Source organism: Dermacentor silvarum, chromosome 1 (genome assembly GCF_013339745.2).
Source record: "Dermacentor silvarum isolate Dsil-2018 chromosome 1, BIME_Dsil_1.4, whole genome shotgun sequence".
Lineage (NCBI taxonomy): Eukaryota > Metazoa > Arthropoda > Arachnida > Ixodida > Ixodidae > Dermacentor > Dermacentor silvarum.
Window position 1 is genome coordinate 201,372,473 of NC_051154.1, and position 21,719 is coordinate 201,394,191.

The window sequence follows — 21,719 nt, forward strand, 5'->3', positions numbered from 1 at the left end:
GGGGTTCTTTAACGTGCACCTAAATTTAAGTACACAAGCATTTTTGCATTTCGCCCCCATCGAAATGCGGCCGCCGCGGGACGATAATCGAACCAGCGACCTCGTGATGTGAAAGTAAATAAATGAACAAGTCAATCATTAATTAAATAAATGGCAGGATTTGCTGATTTTCTCGTAGTGACGCTCGGAGTCGGCATAATTAAATCACAAAAAAGAAAACAGTAACATAAAAGGAAAAGTGTAATATGTCCGATTCCTGTCCTCTAGTGCTTCTTTTTTTTATCGGCGTTTAATGTGTGTTACGTAAAAATGTTTCTAAATAAGACTAACAGTGCAGCGCGCACACCGCCTTCCGCCTTGACGTCGACTAGGTGGCTTCGTGTCCTATCACTTGTGCCCCGAGAATCGGAGCTCCGTCTGACCCGTTTTGAGACGAAGCTGCCAGAGGTTGTCTTTTTCGCTGTCAATGAGGATATCATCGAGGCGCCTAAAGACGCTTTGCTTTGAAACCTGCCCATAATTGCACTCTTACCGCCCCCCGCGTTATATAGTGGCGGTGGTGCTGCATTGAAGGGAAGTATGCCCACCCCCACTCGGGTCATTCAACATATATGATGGGCTCACTCGAAACTTAAGACGCTGCAACTTGTGAGAACATTGTAGTGGCCGGAATTCTTTCGACATGTGCGTAGGGCGAATGGCCCACGCATCAGACGTTTGTCTCTAAGAGATGAACATGAGGAAAAGTAACTGCCGTCGGCGCCAATAAATGATCTCGTTCTGCAATGACACCTCACCTTGCTTTGGCACGCGTTCCCGACTTCCCGTACCTTTCATTCAAATAACGTTTGTTTAGCAATCTTGGCCGGCTTGAACACCGAAGCCGTTCAGCAGGTCGATATGCATGCTACTAAGGAACAAGATGACAAATAACGGCAGCTTCTTTTCCTTAGTGCATTATTAGTGACAGCCGAAAAAAAAGTGCACTTGCATAATTTAAAATAAAACTGTCTGTTCCTGAACAAAATACTCACAGACAGATACACAGATACATACACACACAAAAAAGGCTAACTAAGCAATACTTTAAAAGCAGCTTCACAAGATGAACGCTTCTTGTAATAGACTTGCGGATGCCTCAGTCTTAAGTGGATCAGGGTATCTGCAAAATGGGGTCGGAAAATAAACACGTTAAAAATAAGTTTAGGCACGAAGGCTCACACAATAGTTTCTCGCCAAAAAGAAAAGAAGCGGCAAAGCCGGTGCGAATTTCACTGTTCTTCTCCAAGAGAAAGAATGTTCCTGTCGATTTAAGTCCGCGTGCGCACGCGCGGCGGCCGCCATTGTGCGAGCCTCTGCATTCCTCCATCGACGAGCAGCCATGACAGTCGTACTCTGTCTCTTCTTTGGGGCTTCTTTCTCAGGCGTATCTCGTCTCTTTTCGCTTGTTGTTGCGAGCGCCTTTCGTTTGATCTTTGCCTCATCCCCGACCGAGCGAGGCCCGCTGGCGTTTTGTCGGCGGTGTCTGCCCTCCACCGTTTTGCCTCCATCCTCCTTGAATTGCCTGACGTTGCCTTCTTTGAACAGCTATTCTTTATTTCTTTGACATAACCCCCACTCCACCACTACCACCACAGTGTGCGCGTGGCAACCCCGCCTCCTCCGATGGCGCCAAAATTTTCGCGCGCGCGCGCCACAGAATAAGGCTGCCGCAAAAGCGCGCGAACGCCCGCGCGCCAGAGAGAGGAACACGCGCAACAGAATTGGGAAGGGGGAAAAAAAGACGAAGCGGTCCACGAGAAAGGGCGCGGCCGGGTTCCCCACTGGCGGGAACGGGAGCAGGTGAGCACCCCCGGCGGACCAATAGCGACGCGTTTCTCTCTCACCTGCGCCTCGGCAGCTCGTCATTGGCTCTCCCCATTGGGGACGAGTCGTGACGTGCGCACTTCTCCCACCATTCCCCTTTCTCCGGTGGGACCTTTCCCCCTCCTTTTTTTTTTCCTACGGACGAAATTGCCGCCGGCAGGCAGAGGAACAGAAGGCAGAGGGATGTAGGAAAGTGGGACATTTCAGAAGGTTCATTGCGTGGGAGGGTGGTCGTGGTGGGGGGGGGGGGGGGGAGACGGGTAGGGAGAGCATCGCGTCTTGAGAAAACTGAGGACAAAGAGCGAGAAGGCTGAGTACTTCGCCCTCCTTCTTGTCTTCCCGAAATTCCCTCCGCGGGCGCTCGCTCGCAACCAGGCCAGCCGTCCACGAACGCCGCTCGAAAGCGCCTCAGAAAGCGGCCGGCGGTTCCAGACGGGAGCTTTCTCGCTGTCCAGGTGAGTGACGCTATTTTCTGTACATGTGCTCGCCTAATTGTCCGCACGGCTTGCGACTGCGCTTTTGCTTTACTTCTTCGATGTATTAAGTGTCTTTGGCAGTTTCCAGCGTTGTTCCGTGTCATGTTGGCTCCTTTCCCGCGCGGTATTACAGACTGTCGCTGGACTCTTCAACGCGTACTTGAAACACTGTGTCAAAACGCGGCAAAACGAAAACGCACTCGGGGAATTGGTTAAATCACGTTGTTTTGCATACTTGGCGCGTATAAGTGTCGCAGCGATACAATGACTGCAGTCGCAGCATCAACTGCACAACTCGAGGAAGTCGTATCGTGGGACCTAAATGTTGCTAATACCGAACAGCAGCGAACGCGTAAGGCAACTATAGCAACCTTTACAAACTTCTTATAGTGACCTTTATGGGGCCAGAAAATGTCTCTGCTATCTGTTTCTTGAGCACAGTTAAGTTTGTAGCAATGCGGCAGTATTCGTTTTAGCTCCTCAAATAGGTTGCCAACTGGAAAAGACATGACGATAAATGTAGCCAGGAGCTATTCACCCTGCCAAGGTAAGTTCAAATGGCGCATATATGCCATCTGATGTTTGCAGAACGATATTCCTTAGTGGAGAAGTAACCGTTGCCTTCGTTTGGTTTGCATCAACTCTTAACAAAATTTTAAAAAATGCATATACGATAGTGAATGCATGCTTCCTTGGAGCACTCATCGTCACTGCAGTCATCTTTCACTTGTGCTTTGTTTTCTCAATAGAGCTTAATAGTTGGCTAAAGCGGTCTCTCACCAGATCATGGCGGCATATAGAAAGAGACTGCACAAACTCTTTCTGTATGTAGCTTGATGGAGTTGCGGTGAAGGCGTGGGGAAGAGGGGAGTAATGGTGCCTTGCGGGTTTTACAGAATGCGCGAACGTAACCACTATTATACAGATGTTTATTTATGCACGTTAAAAACCTTGAAATGCTTTGACTACGGCGGAAGCTCTTGTGATTACGTATCACGAAGACTTCATAGCGTATTATCTGCCGGAATAAATGCAGGTTATTGGCATCCTTGTTGCATTTTAGGTTAGCTCCTTTGCAGGCGGATTACCAACGCAAGCTTCAAAGTAGTAAATATGATTACTACTTACCGTCACAGCCAGACAACGGAATACGGTCATGCATCATAAGCTGATACGAGTCGGTATTTATTCAGTCCCATGAATACCCCACCAGCCGTGGTACTGTATGACAGGACTTTCCGTGGTTAACAATTAAAAATGTGTAATCCTGTTGCAATTCGTGAAATAACAAAAACAAAAAGTGGTACGGTCCCCATACCCGCTTCACTCTGGTTCGGTCTCTGTATAGTCTGTCTCAAAACATGCAAACGCAAAAGCTATAGGAGGAACCCAAATTGCGCTTCAGAGGCACAATAAGACGTAAGAAGGGCACCGTTTTCATACGAGCTCAAAAAAAGGCTGCGGCATCTGACGCATAACGCCAGTCTGTTTTTCGGGGAAGGTGAATTCAAAGCACAGCTTTTGTGATTTGAATTGATTGACAAGCGAGTGCAGTAAACGCGAAGTCTGCAAGGGACCTTTTGATGATAAAGGCATTCATTAAAGATTCCCGCCTGTGCAATCTAACTTATATCTAGGCCTAGGAAAATAAAAGTGCAATGCCAGACCGCTTGGTGTCCTAGTTTTGATGGCGGTCTGTTTACTACTTGAACAGCTGTGAATCGGCAACTATTGGCCCCACCTGGTACGTTAACAACCTTTCTGAAGAGTACTCAAGCTTAATGCGGCGCACAGAATGTATATATTGGAATGAAGCATCGTTCCACGTGTAAGGCTCATTCTCGCCATCGTAATAAATAAAAGGCGACAGAAACACCTTAAGCGAGGTAAATATTGTGTGCGATAGGTTTTGATTACAGTCCGAAAGACCACTGCACCTCCCTCATAAACTTTCTCTGAGTTCGACGCAAAGGACCCGAGAAAAGCCGAGGCGACGAGCAGTAAGGCGCAAGAGTTGCTCAACCATCTGAGAGACGACGACCGAGATGTCGCAGGACGCTGCCCCGCCCTTACTGAAGGACGGGTCAGGCCGTGGAGGATGTGTGGCATCTACGGGTTCCACAGTCGTCGATACCAGGCATCTTCCATGAACTGGCGTCACGTCCGTGTCACCTGTTCCGCGGGGACGAGCGACCTGGTAGACTTCTAGTATACACCCCTTCACAGGTGCCCGAGGAAACAGCCGGGGAACGACATGTCATTTAGAGTTCCGTTCCCTTTTAAATCTCCGGAAAGCTGTGGTCCGCTTTTTCAATCTCTGGAAAGCTGTGGTCCGCTTTAGTGATCCTTGCACAGCGGTTCTCGTTTGCGCCAAAGGACATTTCTGAAAGATGAGAAATGCCAACATTAAAGGCTCAAATACTCGAGAAGTTCTCTCGGGCCCACAAGTCGAGGGTGCATCACCATCTTCCCTGTTGCGAACAACTTGACTGGGCTTAGAAGACGACCCTGACAGATCGCCTACCCACGCGCCACGACAGGATATCTGTTCGACAAGGGGGAGAGGGAGAAAAGTCATAAGGGAAAGGCGGGGAGGTTAACCAGGCTGAGCCCGGTAGGCCACCCTGCACTGGGGAATGGCGAGAAGGGATTGAAAGAGGAGAAGGAAGAGAGAAGTTCACACCTTGCACATTTACACAGTCAAGCGTTCATCGCTGAGTTTCGTCACAGGCGGTCAGACAGGCTTGTGCACTTAAAAAAACGCAGCAGCACCTTTGTAGCCCTGTACATAGCAGGCGCACGAGGCCATGGGCCCAAGATCTTCTCCTCTATAAAAGGCCTGTCAACTAAGTGCCCCAAAGCAGTCCGAAGGGCAATCCTCTCTTCTTCGTATCTGGGGCAGTCACGTAAGAGATGTCTGGTGGTTTCCTCTACACTACATGTGCTGCAGGTGGCACTGTCCGCCATTCCAATTAGGAATGAATAGCAGTTTGTAAAAGAAACTCCTATTCGCAGGCGGCACAGTAAGGTTTCTTCTTGTCGTTTAAAACCGGGTAAAAGTTGTAATTGAATCTGTGGGTCCAACCGAGATACCCTATAGTAACTTTGGAAACGCAGATCTAGCTACGAGGAGAAACTTACACTCAGCTGCAGTCATTAGAGAGTTTTAGAATAGGTGCCCCAAAAGTTTGGGGCCCCAAAGAGTTTTGTGGGTGTTAGCGTTGGGGCATGCAGGAGTGAAGAGTTTTAGAATAGGGCTTTGCGTTTGCGAATAGCGTCTTGCGCTCGCAGAGCCACTACGGTGTCAAATAAAAACAATTATAAATGTTAAAATAAACTATACCATTTTATGATAAGAAGAGTAATTTTGACTTTCGTGGTTTTGCGTTTAATTACAATTGAGAGGTTACTCGATTAGCAGCAAGCAATTTGTTGCGCTTAATTTTGAGTAACCAACTTCACATGCCTTCACAAGCCAAGCTAATCCACGTTAGGCCTACGAGCCACGAAATCAGGCTATAGACACGCAATTCGCAATTCCAATCCAATTCGGAATCAGCGGCGTCTAATGAATCAATCTTCATTACAAACGTTAGTTGAGAGAAAGCATTAACCGCAGTCACTCCTCCTAGCTTGCGCACTTCACGCGTTATCACGAATCGAGCTGTTTGGTACTCAGTTAGAGCCGTCGCTTCGATGGGTGCCGCCATGTTTATTGACGCAAAGCTTTTGGGGCAGCTTTTGGGGCTCCCGCTAAATCAGTGAAATAGCGTGCCCAACGCAAAACCCAAACGCAGTTTGCGTCTCGCGCATGCGCAGTGGTGTCGACGCTATTTCTTTGGGGCCCCAGAACGTTTGGGGCCCCTGACGCACCTCTAAAGCGTTAATACCTGAAGGCTCTCCAAGTATTCCATTGACAATTAGTAGCTTAAAAGACAACAAATAATCTGATCACACATTCTTCAACGATGAATGAGATAATAAAATCCTACGCATCACTGAAGTTTCAGGTGCTCCTGCATTCTTGCAGTTTTATCACCGAAGGGGGGCTTTCTTTGGGATATGAATCGTTTTGTGATTATCAAAGAGAGGCGGATTAATCATATTTGCGCCATAATGGTGGCGACAATTCCGACGGCTTACATGAGGCCACTTAGTTTTGGAAGTAGTTACATTTGGTGACAACTTTCTTCTCTGGAAATGTTTGTGTAAGAACACCAAAAAAGGGCGCACCCGAAAAGACGGTAGCTGTGTTTAGAAGTAGCGGTCAGGAGACTTTCCCGCCGTTGTAGCACAGCGTATAAGTCGAAGCATGGCTATTAGCCTACTAAAATGAGGGATGACTCACGATTGCGCATCCTGTGTAACGCGTGTCGTGATAGGCAGACAAATAAATGAACAATTTCTACGGAGCTTCTTTCCTTTTATTCACACCTTAGCGGGACGCAAGCATAGCCTGAGCTCTTTTAAATCTCCCGTCAGGATGAAATCGTATATCCCAAGAAAAAATTAAAACAGCTACAGTCTGACATTTTCAGCAGAGTCACGCATCGTGAGCCCCGGGGCTTCAATAATTTCCATCATACGTGCCGTTCCATGCGACCCGTCAGTTTGTGTGCCAGCGTACTCGATAATACGTTTTCGCCATCATTTTTAACGCGGCAAATATCTTCACAGTGAAGAAAGCACATGAATCACCTTGGCACATTCCAAATACTGGCTGGCGATTGCTGGCCAGTAACTTTGTGTGTATTTATTGAAATGCAGTTTATCTTTGAGGTAAGGCAATGGGTTATGTTGTAAATGTAGTTAAATTATAACCACGATGCAAACTTCAGGACATTGCGCATGCATTAGGCTGCTTATTGTGTAGTAGCACCCGCTATGGTGTCTCCGCGGATGTTCAATTTTTGGTGGTAAGAACTAAATTTGCGGGTTGGATTGCCGGCCCAACGCAACTGCGTTCGGACAGGACGAATGCGATATAAATGGAAGAAAAGAAAGAAAATTCGGCCATACATGCACTTGGTTCTGGTGCATATTTTGAGGCAGCAACAACAACAATTATGGAACCTCGGGGGGTCAACACATACTAGGAACCCAGCGCAATACCAGGAGCCCAGCCCAGCGCATAGGAGTCCTAGTACAATGTTTCTCATAACTCAGGCCTAGCTTGAGACGTTACGCTATGTTAGTTATTGAAAGTGCAGTAATTTTTTCTTTCAGTTTCATTTTACATTATTTCAGAACATGACAGAAAAGATACTGCATTTAATTGTAGGAACATCCATAGCCGTAGGCTAATGAAATTCGACTGATTTACTACCATCACGGAAGCCTTTCAGTATTCGTTTAGATAAGTGGAATGACTCGACAACGAGAACAAAAAAAAAAGAAAGAACACACACAACTGGACTCCAAACGGCTTTATCCTGTTTGCTCTATAGCATCCGAACACCCCGCCAATGACGTCATTCAGCAATTTGCCGCATTGCGCAGTCTTTCCGCGGATATAGGTACTTTTTTTTTAATCTCCAGCAGCTAATACCGGCAATAACGTCCAGGTTCAATTCCATTTGAATTCAAAACATGGTTTAAGTGCTTTTTTTAAATACTTTTTCATGCCTCAAAGCCTTCAATGAGAAAAACAGAAAATTTCACAATATTTATAACATGACAAAGCAAACACTGTTAAATAAAAAGTAGAAATGTTATTTGGCAAGAAGTTATGAGATCCGACGTAGTCAACGTAGGCAATCAACACAATATAGTGGCTCCCTGATCTTCCCCTTGAGCCCGGAAAACCAATTTGATGCAGTTAAAACTTCGAAATTGTGTTTGCCGTGTCCATCTGTCTTTTGCATTATACGCCGTCGTGGTTATAGTGATGTCATCATCAGGCCACCTCTTCATCCTCAACTTCACCCTCGTCATATGGCGAAGAAACTTTGCCCACCATCGCCACTGGGGATGGTGCACAGTGCACTGGGGATGGTGCACAGGTTCCTGCACAGTGCCTTGCGGCACTGTGAAGGAGGCCAAATAGACGCGCAAACCATTGGCAATTTGTGAGGGGTTTTGAGGCCTATGCAGGCTCTGAGAGTGGTGCTATCTGTACCAGAATTTCGCAGGACGCAGTAGGCAATGCTACATAGCGGACGAAGACGATGCATTGCATTGCAAAGAAGTAGTTCTTGAGAAGGTGGCTGGGTCCGCTGTGAGAGCCTGGTGCAGTCGCAGGTGAATGAGTTCAGCGACGGAGGAATGTCTGAAGCCTGTTGATTTTATTATGCTTCCTCAAATGAGGAGCATTGTTGTAACCTGAGAGTTCAACCTGCTCTTGATTATGATTATTGTATTGAGCCTTTCCCACATCACCTAGACGTTAAGGTACATGAGAGGCTCTATGCCTCTTGTCGATCTAGCAATAAATAAATAAATAAATAAATAAATAAATAAATAAATAAATAAATAAATAAATAAATAAATAAATAAATAAATAAATAAAAGAAGCGTTCATGGCCGAACTACAGCAATACTTAGGTTTAGTGATATCTGAAATTTGGAGCAATACGGTTGAAAACTGGTGTACGTTGGTGGCAAGGATGGCATACTTACCCGGAGCTCTTTAACGTTCACATGAATATGGATACGTAGGTGTATTTGCGATATGCCCCCATTGTAGTGCGGTTGCAGTGGCCTAGATTTGATACGTTGGCCTCGAGCTGAGCTGCGAAACGCCATTGCCACTGAACCACTGCGGTGGGCAGGTGTCGTTACTAACCGTGCTTTAGTTACAGTCTTTTTTTGCATTGTCAATTATTCTTCCTCTCTCGGTTAAGTGACTGACCTGTTCTTTCAAATGTGTAATCTACTACTCTAAGATTAATGAGATTCTTCTTGAGTGTTCCCATTATTTACGAGAGAGAGAATGAGAGTACGATAAAACTAGAGAGAGAGATAAAAGCTAAGGAAAGACAGGGAGATGAACCAGAGGATATCTCCCGTTGGCTACCCTGTACCGGGGAAGGTTGAAAGGGATGCGAAAAATGAGATAAAAAGAATGAATCACAATATATACAGTCATATAGTCAATATATATAGTCATACACAGTGTCGACGTCCCACTAGTACATTCAACGTGACACAGTGCACAGTCACAATTTATCACACATTCCCGTTTATTTTAAATAGCCCAGCAGCGCCTTTATAGTGGCTTACGCTGAGGTTCGTGCAGGCCAGGGTCCAAGAATTTTACTTTCCATGAGTGGGCGCTTGTCCAGTTGGTCTAGCGTAGCTGAGAACGGCTGCTATTTGCGGGTTGAAACTTTGCGGGTTGAAACTGCACCCGCAAACGTCACAAAATGGGTTATTGGCCATTCCAATCACAACGGAGTACGCTTTTCAAAATGCTACTCCGAGCCATAGGCAGGCCGGAGTAGCAGACCGGGTGCAGTCACGTTGTGGAATGTCGGACGGAATACGGAGCTGCAAATCAAGGTCCATGGTATCAAGTTTTTTCGCTGCGTCGGCTCTCGAAAATTGTGAGGCAATTACAAGGTCGTGACAAGGAAATGAGCCAGCTATAGCTCCTCATGTGTGGCTTCCAGACGAGGTAGAACATGATGCGACTCGCTTACTGTTGGCGTTCTTTCCAAGAATTCAATGCGTTTCTTACACTCTTTCCCTTCGATGCAGTAAGACAGAAGCCTGTAGTAAAAACGTAGTAATGGTTGTCGTTGCTACCTTTTTGCTACCCTTCTACTGAACACTATATAAGCTCAGTAGAGACCGTGTGGATTTTGCTCAACGAAGTACTTTCTCTAGTTGCCCTTTGTAACTCAAACAATCGCGAACGCATTGACCTTTTCGCATAGACATCCAACAATCCGCCATAGCCCCGGCGCGCCATTGTATTTGCAAGGCTACGTACGCCATCCGCCACTGCACCAACCTAGAGATGACGCGGTGATTTCAAACGAGAGGAAAGGAAGGTGCCCGCCCACGGTGATCTTGACGGCTGCGTGTTTTAAATGTAACGCGAACTTCCGCGATGCGCACAGCACGCAACGACACACTTGTCGCGATCAACGTTCAGTCGAAGGCAATCCTCCTTGAGCACGTCATCATGTAAACAACGTTTGAGCTACATCAGCATGGAATGTTTCAATCTGCTCTCACGAAGTCGACGAACAAGGCGCCCAGGGGGAAAGACAAAGTTGCATGTCGGCAGCAAGGCACGCTCTTTTTTTTTTTCCCCGAAAAGAGTACGATGCGCAACGCCCGCGGCTAGGATGTGGTTAGCCGTAGCCGTTAATTACGAATGCTGGACCACAAAATAAGAGAACGCCAATTCGAGTTAGCACGAGGTCGCGGGCTCGATCCCGGCCGCTGCTGGCGGATTCCGGTGGGAGCGCAATGAAAAAATCGTGCGCCATGTATGGGGTGCACGTTAAAGAATCCCAGGCGGTCAAAATTATTCCGGAGTTCCCCATTATACGGCGTTTCTCATAATGAGATCGTGGTTTTGACGCGTAAGGCCCCTTAGTCTATTGTTGTTGTTGTTTTCAGCGTGTGCGTGCGCGTTTCTCCTTGCGTTCGTTGTATGCTTTCGCTCACCGTCCTGCGAAGCTTTGCTTCCGAGTGACGCTATACCCTGACACTCCTCGTCAATCTTTCCCGTCTATAGCCTGATGATTTATCTTGGAGCGTCATGGGTACGGTTGAAGGTAACTGTCGGCTTTTCTCCTTACAGCCTTACGGTTTTCGGAAATGAAAAACAAAACACATAAAATGTCGGTTTCTTTTCTCAGTGGGAGACGAATGTAGCGTGTCTAATGCTAAAGTGTATGCCACGGAGGTGAAAGATTACAAAGACCGTCAAATCATGGTTGCGGCACGCTGGTACGCCAAGTTCGCTTAATAAATTTCACTCTACTCGACTGCTCTCGTTCGTCAGTAAGTCAATCTATCTTTATTTCATCATCATCATCATCATCATCATCATCATCATCATCGGGCTGCTACTTATAGTAAGCGTAGAATTACTCTGTCCCTCTGAATACGGACACATTCTCTTTGTTTGACTCTTATAGCTAGCTTGTCTACATATGACCCTTTAGTCATGGCCACATCCTTGTCTTCGATATTGCGACGTTGGCTTTTCGCACGTTGGCCCTTTTATGCTATTTTCAGTTTCATCTGCAACGATCCTTTCTTATTTTCTACTCCTCTTACCTTTCGTTATTTATTTATTTATTTATTTATTTATTTATTTATTTATTTATTTATTTATTACAAATACCTAGAGCGCCAGAGTTGGGCATTATTGTAGAGGGGTTAATTACAAACATAAAGCTCAAAGAATGAACTCCGAGAAAAGCAGCCTCAAATCAGTTATCCATGGTACCAAAAATTTAATCATCGTGATTAGAGAGAAAGACAAAGCTCGCAGAGAAAGCTCGCACTAGGCCGTACCCCAGTTATCATCGTATTCATTTCTGGTCATCCGTTCCACCGAGTGGCGCAATTAATCGTGATAATTTAAGACAATCAGAGAAAAAAAATATATTGTGAAAAATGGTCCTTGGTTCCTGCCGGCATATGTTCAGCCTAAATTGAGCGAATAGTCTGTTCTGATGCGGCGAATCGCATTATCCACAACGTCCGCAAGTTTTGTTCGTTCGTTCGTTCGTTCATTGGTTGGTTGGTTGGTTGGTTGGTTGGTTGGTTGGTTGGTTGGTTGGTTGGTTGGTTGGTTGGTTGGTTGGTTGGTTGGTTGGTTGGTTGGTTCGTCCGTCCGTCCGTCCGTCCGTCCGTCCGTCCGTCCGTCCGTCCGTCCGTCCGTCCGTCCGTCCGTCCGTCCGTCCGTCCGTCCGTCCGTCCGTCGTTCGTTCGTCGTTCGTTCGTTCGTTCGTTCGTTCGTTCGTTCGTCCGTCCGTCCGTCCGTCCGTCCGTCCGTCCGTCCGTCCGTCCGTCCGTTCGTCCGTCCGTCCGTCCGTCCGTCCGTCCGTCCGTCCGTCCGTTCGTTCGTTCGATCGTTCGTTCGTTCGTTCGTTCGTTCGTTCGTTCGTTCGTTCGTTCGTTCGTTCGTTCGTTCGTTCGTTCGTTCGTTCGTTCGTTCGTTCGTTCGTTCGTTCGTTCGTTCGTTCGCTCGCTCGCTCGCTCGCTCGCTCGCTCGCTCGCTCGTTCGTTCGTTCGTTCGTTCGTTCGTTCGTTCGTTCGTTCGTTCGTTCGTTCACAGGCGCGCTGCATGCGCTTCGTTATGTTAGAACGAAAAACATGTACAGCATACCTGATTAAATCAAGCAGGCTATGGTGAATATTTGTCATCGCCCCGTTTCAAAGTGGATGCCAATAAATCAGCATCATTATCACTATGTGCACTAGCTTCTATCAGACGCTGTCACTCTTAGGATTACAGCTTATGACAGTGATCCGCTGAACCCGCGGTACCCTGTCAGTCAGATATCAACCTTAGCGCAGCATCACGACACGCCCGACGTGACAGATAAGAGGCTACCACATAGCCATCCTCTCGCTTTCACGTCATCGCTCTCTGTTGTATCACAACAGTTATCCCTGCAGATTGTGTTAGGCACGGCGAGTGCTTCATCTGAGTAACATCCACCACCCTTGTTTGCGAAGGTAGAGATCTGACGGACGCCGTTAACTACAGACGCAATTACTTGCGAAAACGAATAAACATTGTCAGGACTTCAAAAAGGCTTTATGAGATTACAATTTGGAATATCCAAATGGCACACCTTAGTGAAAATTATAACTTCGGATTCAATGCATGTGCCGTATATCCCTTCATAGAACCAATGTTTTTTTATGCTTAATTTTTCTCGAAAGCAGCTATAATACATATACAAGCTAAGCAAAGATAAAGTGCATTAGTGTTAACTGTCATAATTAAGAAAGAAAGCCCAACAGCTTCAAAGTCGCCTCCACGAATGCTGTTTGCCCCTGGATTTGCAAAATTTAGGGTTTGCACGTACGTGAAAGATTTATTCTAATGTTTCGCAAAGCCAGGGCACGTAACGTACTTGAAATGCTTGGTTCATTTTTCAGTCAGTAATAAGCCATATTTACGAGTCCGTCATTGTACAAAAACTAACAGCCGAAATATTCGCGTTCTTCCGCAGCATTACTTGGGCGTCTGTAGCAAATCCTCATTGCCTCCAATGCTGAACCATGTCCACCTTCTTCCTTACTTTTGTTATTCAGTTAAGCTACAATCGTGGCAGCGCGTTGTGAACTCGTAGCTCGTGCTCCCAACCTTGCACTTCCATGGTGGACGCAAGGTGGCGCTAGCGGCCGGTTCAGTAGTGCCTGGCTCATTCAGTAAGCAGGAACGGGGAAGAAAAAGGGGGCGAATAGTGATGACTTAGCAGGCTATCACGTTCAGCTGTCACGACTGCCTTGACTTACACGTTTCTGGATTCATAATTCTAAATTGCATGCCTTCACTTAAATCTCATTCACTTGTCCATTTCTATTATTTTTAGGCCATTTGGACATGCTTTTGTCTGGGTCCATGATTGACATCTCGGCCGCTGTTATATTGCGCATAACAGACACTAAATGATGGGTTATAACTGGCTGGATAATTAACTATGATTATGAAATGTAACGTCTCAACTTCGAACTGCGTTGGACGCGCGTGATGGTAATGTGCGTGGGGTAAGCTTCACGCACATGTATACCTCAGAGTTCTTAAACTATAGGTAGACAAAAATCGTGGAGGCAACTTTAGAGCCGTCGTGCGCGCGTGTTTTCTTTTCATCGGAGAGTTACGGCCAATATCCTTGATATTTGCGTGACTAGTAAAGAAACAAACAAATAAACTAACTAACTAAAGGAACCAGAAAACCACATGGCTTCGGTGCAGAGGTATACTACACCGGAACTGACTGAACTATGTTACCATTATAGTCGCAAACTATAACCACAACGAATGTCTACAAAGCGGAAACCGCATGTGATACAGTACGCCTCCGCCAATTAACTTATATTATCTCCTGATTGAGTGGTGCCTAAATGGTAGGCCACCACAAGTCGCACTCATCTATGCAGTCGGGTCACCGTTGCACTAGGCCATATACAATGCGAAACGATAAGATACGCCTGATCACCTCGCCATAAAGCGCTGCGATTGGACACCCTGATGATTGCAAGGTCCCTGAAATAAAGAAGAAGCCATATAAACCCATTGCCTATTATAGAAGCAGCGGCCACCTCTCCTGGATACGCGTTCTCAAAGCAAGTTCTCTTGAACCAGGATCCGCGTTCACAAAGCAGTTTGTACGCTAGAGTGGTTCCTAAGAACGAGCGCTGGTCAGTCGTGATAGCGAACACATTATTAGCAAATATGGAAAATAAAAAAAGACAGTTCTTACTAATCAAAAGCTTTGTAATATCGCGCTATGTAGACTACGGTATAAATAACGCCCTCAGTGCACTGGTCCCATGCTGACAGGTGCGGTCGAGGCTATATACATGTGTAGGTTGACATCGCGCAGTATGTATTTATGAAATTAAAAGCGCTTTATGATTTTCTGTAGATCACACATTTCATGTGTGAAAGTGCGTTGTTAGTCAGACATCCCATTTACGAGTGCTGTGGAGCCTATTTACGAGTGCTGTGGAGTAGCCGGATGTAACTGCTTGCGGCGTCTACCCGCGATTCTTCAGTTAGCCCGAAGTAAACGTGTGTTATTTATGCGGCAAATCGCACTGCAGAATGATTAGTGACGCAAGAACCCCGTCCCAATGAAATAACTAAAATCTGCAATAGACTTCGCGTTGTGTGCGAGTGCTGTACCAGAAGTACAGATATAATGGAATTCATTCAATGGCGACACCAAGGGAACTTCTGTAGAGCGTATACGTTTTAGGAGCTCGATGCTGAGCTGATGACTTAGCGATTTGTTGACCCACTCCGATTCCAGCTTGTACTTTATCAGTAATGAAGAACCTGGTTTGTACATTGAAAATTCACGCCCGTCACCAAAATGATGGGGATGGGGGCTATAAGGGCAACTTAAGGTGCCTCGCTGCAGCTTTTATCTTAGCCCCCGCCATTGTTTGATTTAGCAATGGAAATAAATAATGAAAGAAAGAAAGAAAATGAAGAAGTCCTCTACAAGGCGCTTTCTTTTATGTTAGACTAATAACTATGTGCTCTGCGCGAACATGATACACCCCCATAATCATCACCAAGGTGGTAACACCCGATGCGCTCATTTTCAACATCTCTTCGACCCAGTGAATACCATCAGAACAATTTCAACTACACATTTTAACTAGTACAACTATATCAAACTTCGAAGCACTCGTATACAGGGCTTCGATGCATATGCTTTCTCTACACCAAGCTAGTTGTAACAACAACTTGGTGGGGCAGTTTGTATACCTCGATGAAGCAAATGAAGCAGCGCGAATTAAACAGCTGTAAGACAGCGACGCGCAGAGGCGTTGACCGAGCGCTGAATGTTATTCACTTGGGGTCTTTCTCCGAAGCCGGAGAAGCGACAAAAGCGTGCCCACGCAATGCCGTATACAAAAGAACGTCCTCGGCGCGACCGGCAAGCCAAATAGGACGTTCCTCTTTTATCGCCCGAAACCCGCGCGTCCCGCATGGGGAGTACGTACGTGGCGGCAGACGTGGCAATGCGTCCATGCGGCTGTCGAATCGCGTGTCTATAAATACACGCACCTCGACAGCGACTCACTCTCTCGAGCGCTCACGCAAGCGGGTCGACGGCTGTCTCCGGCGAGTGCGGGCCCGCAGCGTGCACCCAACGGGAGAAGGGGAGAGTCGAGGGGAAGAAGGAGCACGGCTCGTTCGATTTCCAATACACCACGTATGCACGCGCCGGTAGCCGCAGAGTGCAAGCAGAGTGGGGTACGCGATCGTGCCGCGAGTGCATGCGCCCGGGCCTACCGCGGGACACACACACTCCCGCGAGCGGTGCTCCTGTGTTTTGGGGCAACTCAGCGTCCAGACGCTGCCTGCGTCAGTTATGTCGAAAACGCGGACCGCCACGGCAACCTTGTTCCCGCGTCCAATGCTCAAACAAGAGGACGCAGCCGGGACACCGGTGCTCGAGCTTTTTTTTTTTTTCTTTTTTAATTGAGGTCCTGGGGGGGTCAACCGTGTGAATGTGTCAAGTGCATTGCAAATCAAGAGCGGATGTATTCCTCTTTCCCTCGCGGTGTCTCCTGAATACACCGCGAGTGAAATTCCCTACTTTCTAAGGGCCAATAAAAACAGAAGGCCGAAAATGGCTTCCGTGCGCCTGATCAAGGCGATCACGCATAATGAGGGGAGATTGAAAAGACGCCCCGAATACGGGCTAAAGGTGACGCCTGTCTCGGTTGTAGAATTCTGCTGCCGTCATTAGCGGCGCGTGTCTATGAGACTATATGCAAGTTATTGAAGGTACTATCGCTCTACACTTCCTAGTTTCACCAGGCGGGCATGTGTTGCAATGGTTGTGTGAAGCATTGCAGTGTGGTTAGCACACATTACTTAACACTTAGCGCGCATATATGAGCACAACATGCATAAGGGATATAGGAGAGGTTTATTATTATTATTATTATTATTATTATTATTATTATTATTATTATTATTATTATTATTATTATTATTATTATTATTATTATTATTATTATTATTATTATTACTTTGTTTGGAATCAAAGAAATGTACCTACAGAAAGGAAACTAAGAACATGAGCAGGTTGGCGATTGCCACTGGTAGGGGAATAAAGGCGTGCCAGGAGGAGATAGAAACATAAAAAAGAAAGGTAAGAAGAACGAAAATAAAGAGGAAAGAAAGAACAATATGACACCATATCAAAGACCAACGTAAAAGAACGGCTGCCAGCGGCAATAGTGCAGTTCAGCAGCAACAGAAAAAAAAAAAAACAGGTAACATAGGGCGCACTAATTCAAGAGGAAGAGAGAGAGAGAGAAAAAAAAAACTTGTAAAAAAATGGCCTAAGGTAACTTCATTCACTGCCCAGACCGCATAAGTAGAAAAAGAAAACAAAACATAAAAAACTGGAAGTGAAATCAATCGCTTTTAGGAACTGAGAGAGAATCGTGATTAGTGGCGCGAGCACAAAGTACACCCACTGCTATAGCATCAGAGCGCCGGGCAGCTTCTTCAACTGCGACGTAGAGTTATACAAGAGTTGCATGTACGACGCACACATGCAACTTCAAGGGTAACCCTCGAGACTAATTGTTTTGAGGGCGCGGTGGGAGCTGGCAGCTGTGAAGCTGTGAAGCTTCACATTCAGCTGTTGTAAAAGATTCGAAATGGTCTGCCGATACGGCCGCGTGCGAATTGGCAGCAAACGCCAGCGCCATCCACCTATGCAGACAAAGTGGCTGCATATGCATTTTGCGGAACCCGTGAGAAGTCGAGGTAAGGCATAGACCCCTAGTGGCGGGATTGCATAACGTCGATTTATGATGAATAAATGACCAGGCGTTCGCCCGGTCTCTAATGATTATTGGCGCAGGCTCTCTATGCCGTACGTAAGAGCTGCAACAAGTCTACTATGCCACCAGAAGTTTTCCCTTTCTTTTTTCTTGGTCTTGAGCTGACTATTAAACTTTTGCGGATTTGACTCATGCGTTATTGAAGCGCTCTTTCTTCAGTAAATATTGATCGGGCCTTTCGCAGCGTACAGTGTGAAACAAAAACCCCAAATAAGGGAAGACAAAATAAAATGAAAAGAAAATTGTAAACGCGATTTTGGCCAGGCTCTCGCGTTACATAGCACACAGTGTGGAGGGCCGGGACACACAACAAATCCGTAAGCGAGACACGGTCGTACCGCAGCCCGGCCGCTGTCGCCTCCGAGGAGACACAGGCCCTGTCGCGTGCGTTAGCGGTCCAGAGCAAAGACGTTGCTGCGAGCGACTGCATGGAGTAGCGGGTGTAATGGTGGAGGGACGGAAGTGAATGTGTCGTGCTGGCCGAGCTAAATAATTCAAACGACGGAAATAGAGGGGGAAGAGGGGGGGAGGGGGGGGGGAGGCAAGCCACGCGCACCAAATCACTCCCGGCTTGGCTCGGCTTGAGCTGCATCTTTTGCTCGGCTAATGGGAGAACGGGGAGCGTCCCGGGCAGAGCTGCGCGGCGGCAGTCGCGTTCGAGCCCTTCGCGTGCGCGGCACGCGCTAGCACGGAGGTGCTTCTGCGAGTAGAGCGCTGCCCCCCTCGCCCCACTAATCCCCGCTTTCTTACTCTCCTCGCCATTTAAAGGCGGCGGCCGCCGAACGCTTTTGCAGACGCCTTATTAAGCAGTCCCCCGGGGGGAAACAGTTCGGCGCGGCGGTGGCATACCAAGTGGCAGGGTCTCCTTCCCGTTCCCTCTGAAACGAGCTCGCCACCTGCCCACTCAGTGTAGCCAGACCTTTCTCGTAAGGTCCTAGTCTTCCCGACACCGGCGGTTCCGCAAACGCTCGTCTGCCCTACAGCCCCGCTGCCCTCTCTTTTGTCGTGCGACACACGCGGGCCGCTTGTCTGGAGGGAGTGAATGATTCAGAGTTGAGCGGCGGTATATATATATATATATATATATATATATATATATATATATATATATATATATATATATATGTTTAGTGTGACATCTAGCGAGGACGTATACTGGAATCCGAAAGAACAACAACAAATTATTAAGAAAAACAATCTGTAACAATTATGCGGATGTTTTTAGCTCGAAAAGACGGGTTGGGTGCTGTTTTGAACCCTTCTAAAAGTAGCTGTGAAGGATTGGCAGGTTGGGCTACTTGGTATTCCCTTATTCTTGTTGCAAGGAGGTTCAACGCGAAGCAGTAAGCGAGAACACAGAAGGAAAGCGCGAGTTGTAACGTCCAAATGAAATTTATTGGGATATTATGTGTACAGGTCGACAAAAAAAAAAAAAAAAAACGAGTGCAGGAGGCTACATAGCCTTAGCAGAAAAAAAAAAAGAGCGGGGAGGGAGAAAAAATACACACGCACAAGAACAAGATACCAATCATCGTGACAATTATCCGAGCATGCCGGCACCCTTCAAGAAGCTCACTTCATTTTTCGATAGAGGCATGAATGGTTTACTCACGCAAACACTGTCTTACCATGCCATTTATGTTGCCTCGACAATGATGCTTGCGCGGTCGTTCTTATGGCCATATATTACAAAAGCGTGCTCAAAAACCGGTGTACAAGCACACGCATGACAGTGCAGGAAAAAAAATTTAATTTGGAGGGTGCTTAAGCTTCGCTTTTAAGAGTGGAACGCTACAGCATTCAAATATCCCTGACTGTTTGTCATGCTTCTCGGCAACTGCAGCTTTCCTTTTTCTCCAACTTCGCCTCAGCGCATGGTTGCCGAGAAGGCGAGCGCCATCTGAATGGTGTTTTTGCAAGGAACAAACCGGGGCACGCCACTGTATGAATGGTAGAAATGCTTGAAAAGGGGGTCCGCCAAACAGAATTATGTTTTCTCGTACATTCGAATTACAGTCCGATGCTATCACTTCTTTAGGTTGTGGTTAAGTCGTACTTTACCATTTTTTGACGTATTTTCTGAGAAATTTAATTAGTTCACTAACGTATTTGCGCCAAGCGAAGGGACTGCGTGGTCGGGGTGGTTCGGGATGAGTGTCTCGGCCGCGGATGCCGGCGCCGACATCGACGCCGGATTTTCTGCGACATGGGGTCTTGAACGCTATCGCGTTAAAAGAAAAACATTTCGCAGCTCCAGCGCACGAGAATGCTCGGGCGGTCTTCGTAAGAAAAATGATCGCTAGTGGGCAATTAAGAAACATAACAAAATGCTGCGGCAAACGTGAGCCTTACGGCACTTACGTCTGATAAGAAACATGTGTCATAGCTGCGTTGCTGTTTGCACAGAGCGGTACCCTGGAATTTTCTATCCACCTAATTGCACGCTATTTCCTAGGCATCGTTTGCCTTCCTACATGTGCCCCATTTCTTACGCCCCTACTTAGTGACTCGTGAGAAGCAAGGAAATGTATTTGCATTAGGAATGTCAAAGTGAAAAAAAAAATCTCATGTGGGAGAAGTGTGGGAAGGTGGTCACGTGGTAGAGAGGGCATGAGAGAACCTTGAAAACCGTGTTTATATATATATATATATATATATATATATATATATACGAAGAAGAAGAAAGGGAACCGAGGGGCGCGATTTTATTAATCATATCATAGGAAGCCAACAAACATAGACACCAAGAACAACACAGGGGAAATTACTTGTGCTTACTAAGCGAATTAACGATATGATAAATTAATGGAAATTAAAGTGGAGGAAAAAACTACTTGCCGCAGGTGGGGAACGATCCCACGTCTTCGCATTACGCGTGCGATGCTCTTACCATTGAGCTACCGCGGCGCCGCTTTCATCCACTTTAATTTCCCTTAATTTATCATTTCTTTAATTCGTGTAGTAAGTACAAGTAATTTACCCTGTGTTGTCCTTGATGTCTATGTTTGTTGGCTTCCTATGATATATATATATATATATATATATATATATATATATATATAAAGAATTACTCACACGCTTAACACCAACAAAAATACTATTATATTACTAACGTTGCGCCCGGTAGCCCGGCCTTCATCGGAGTGGCGGCCGATGAAGGCCGGGTCATTAGCCGAAACGTTAGTCAAATAATATTATTTTTGTTGTTGTTAAACGTGTAAAAAATGATTACATGATCATTTCTGCTGGTGCAGCGCAGACTTCTAATCGACTGTATTTATATAATGAAACCGACGGTAGTCTGCTCCGGATCAGCGTCAGTTGCACTTCGCTCCTCTAAGAGGCACGACGGGTGTCGAGTGAGCTCCCGAACACCACTTTGCAATGTGGTGAACGTGGTTTAAATCATGGATCCGGGACGTCAGAGAAGTACGACGTAATGATAACTCATTTCTATCGCCACAACTTTTCTTTGTCATTGAATCTTCAGTCGTTTTTATTATTGCAATCTTCGCATAAATCTTTTAAGGCGCACACTTCATACAGTTTGCATATGTAAGACCTCTCAGGCGCAGTGCAGGGATACAACGTATTTGCCATTGGTATTGCAACAACCACGCTGCTGAGGGGAGCGACAGTGCAACAAGACTCTTCAGCCGTATACTCGATTCCCTACTTTCTATCTATGCCGGCGATCTTGAGCAATGCTGAACGCGGCTATTCTGAGACGAACGAAACCGGGTTCCGTCAATATTTGCCTTGCTGCGGTGAGTCAGATGGGAGCAACAACATCTGTCACTTGTCTCGAACGAGTGAGACGCGCTCGGTGGGGGCTCACGACCACCACTCCCGTTT

The 21,719-nt window shown here is 46.5% G+C and overlaps 1 protein-coding gene and 1 non-coding gene across 2 annotated transcripts in view; one reads left to right on the forward strand and one right to left on the reverse strand.

Moving 5' to 3' along the window:
- The first annotated feature begins 2,259 nt into the window (after window positions 1-2,259).
- LOC119436395 (choline O-acetyltransferase) overlaps window positions 2,260-21,719 on the forward strand; it is a 222,309-nt gene continuing 202,849 nt past the window's right edge. The window contains exon 1 of the mRNA XM_037703238.2: window positions 2,260-2,321. The gene's annotated coding sequence lies outside the window, so the exon portion shown is untranslated. The remainder of the gene's footprint in view (window positions 2,322-21,719) is intronic.
- On the reverse strand, window positions 20,700-20,771 carry Trnat-cgu (transfer RNA threonine (anticodon CGU)). Its single transcript has one exon. It is a non-coding gene; the product is annotated as a tRNA-Thr (tRNA).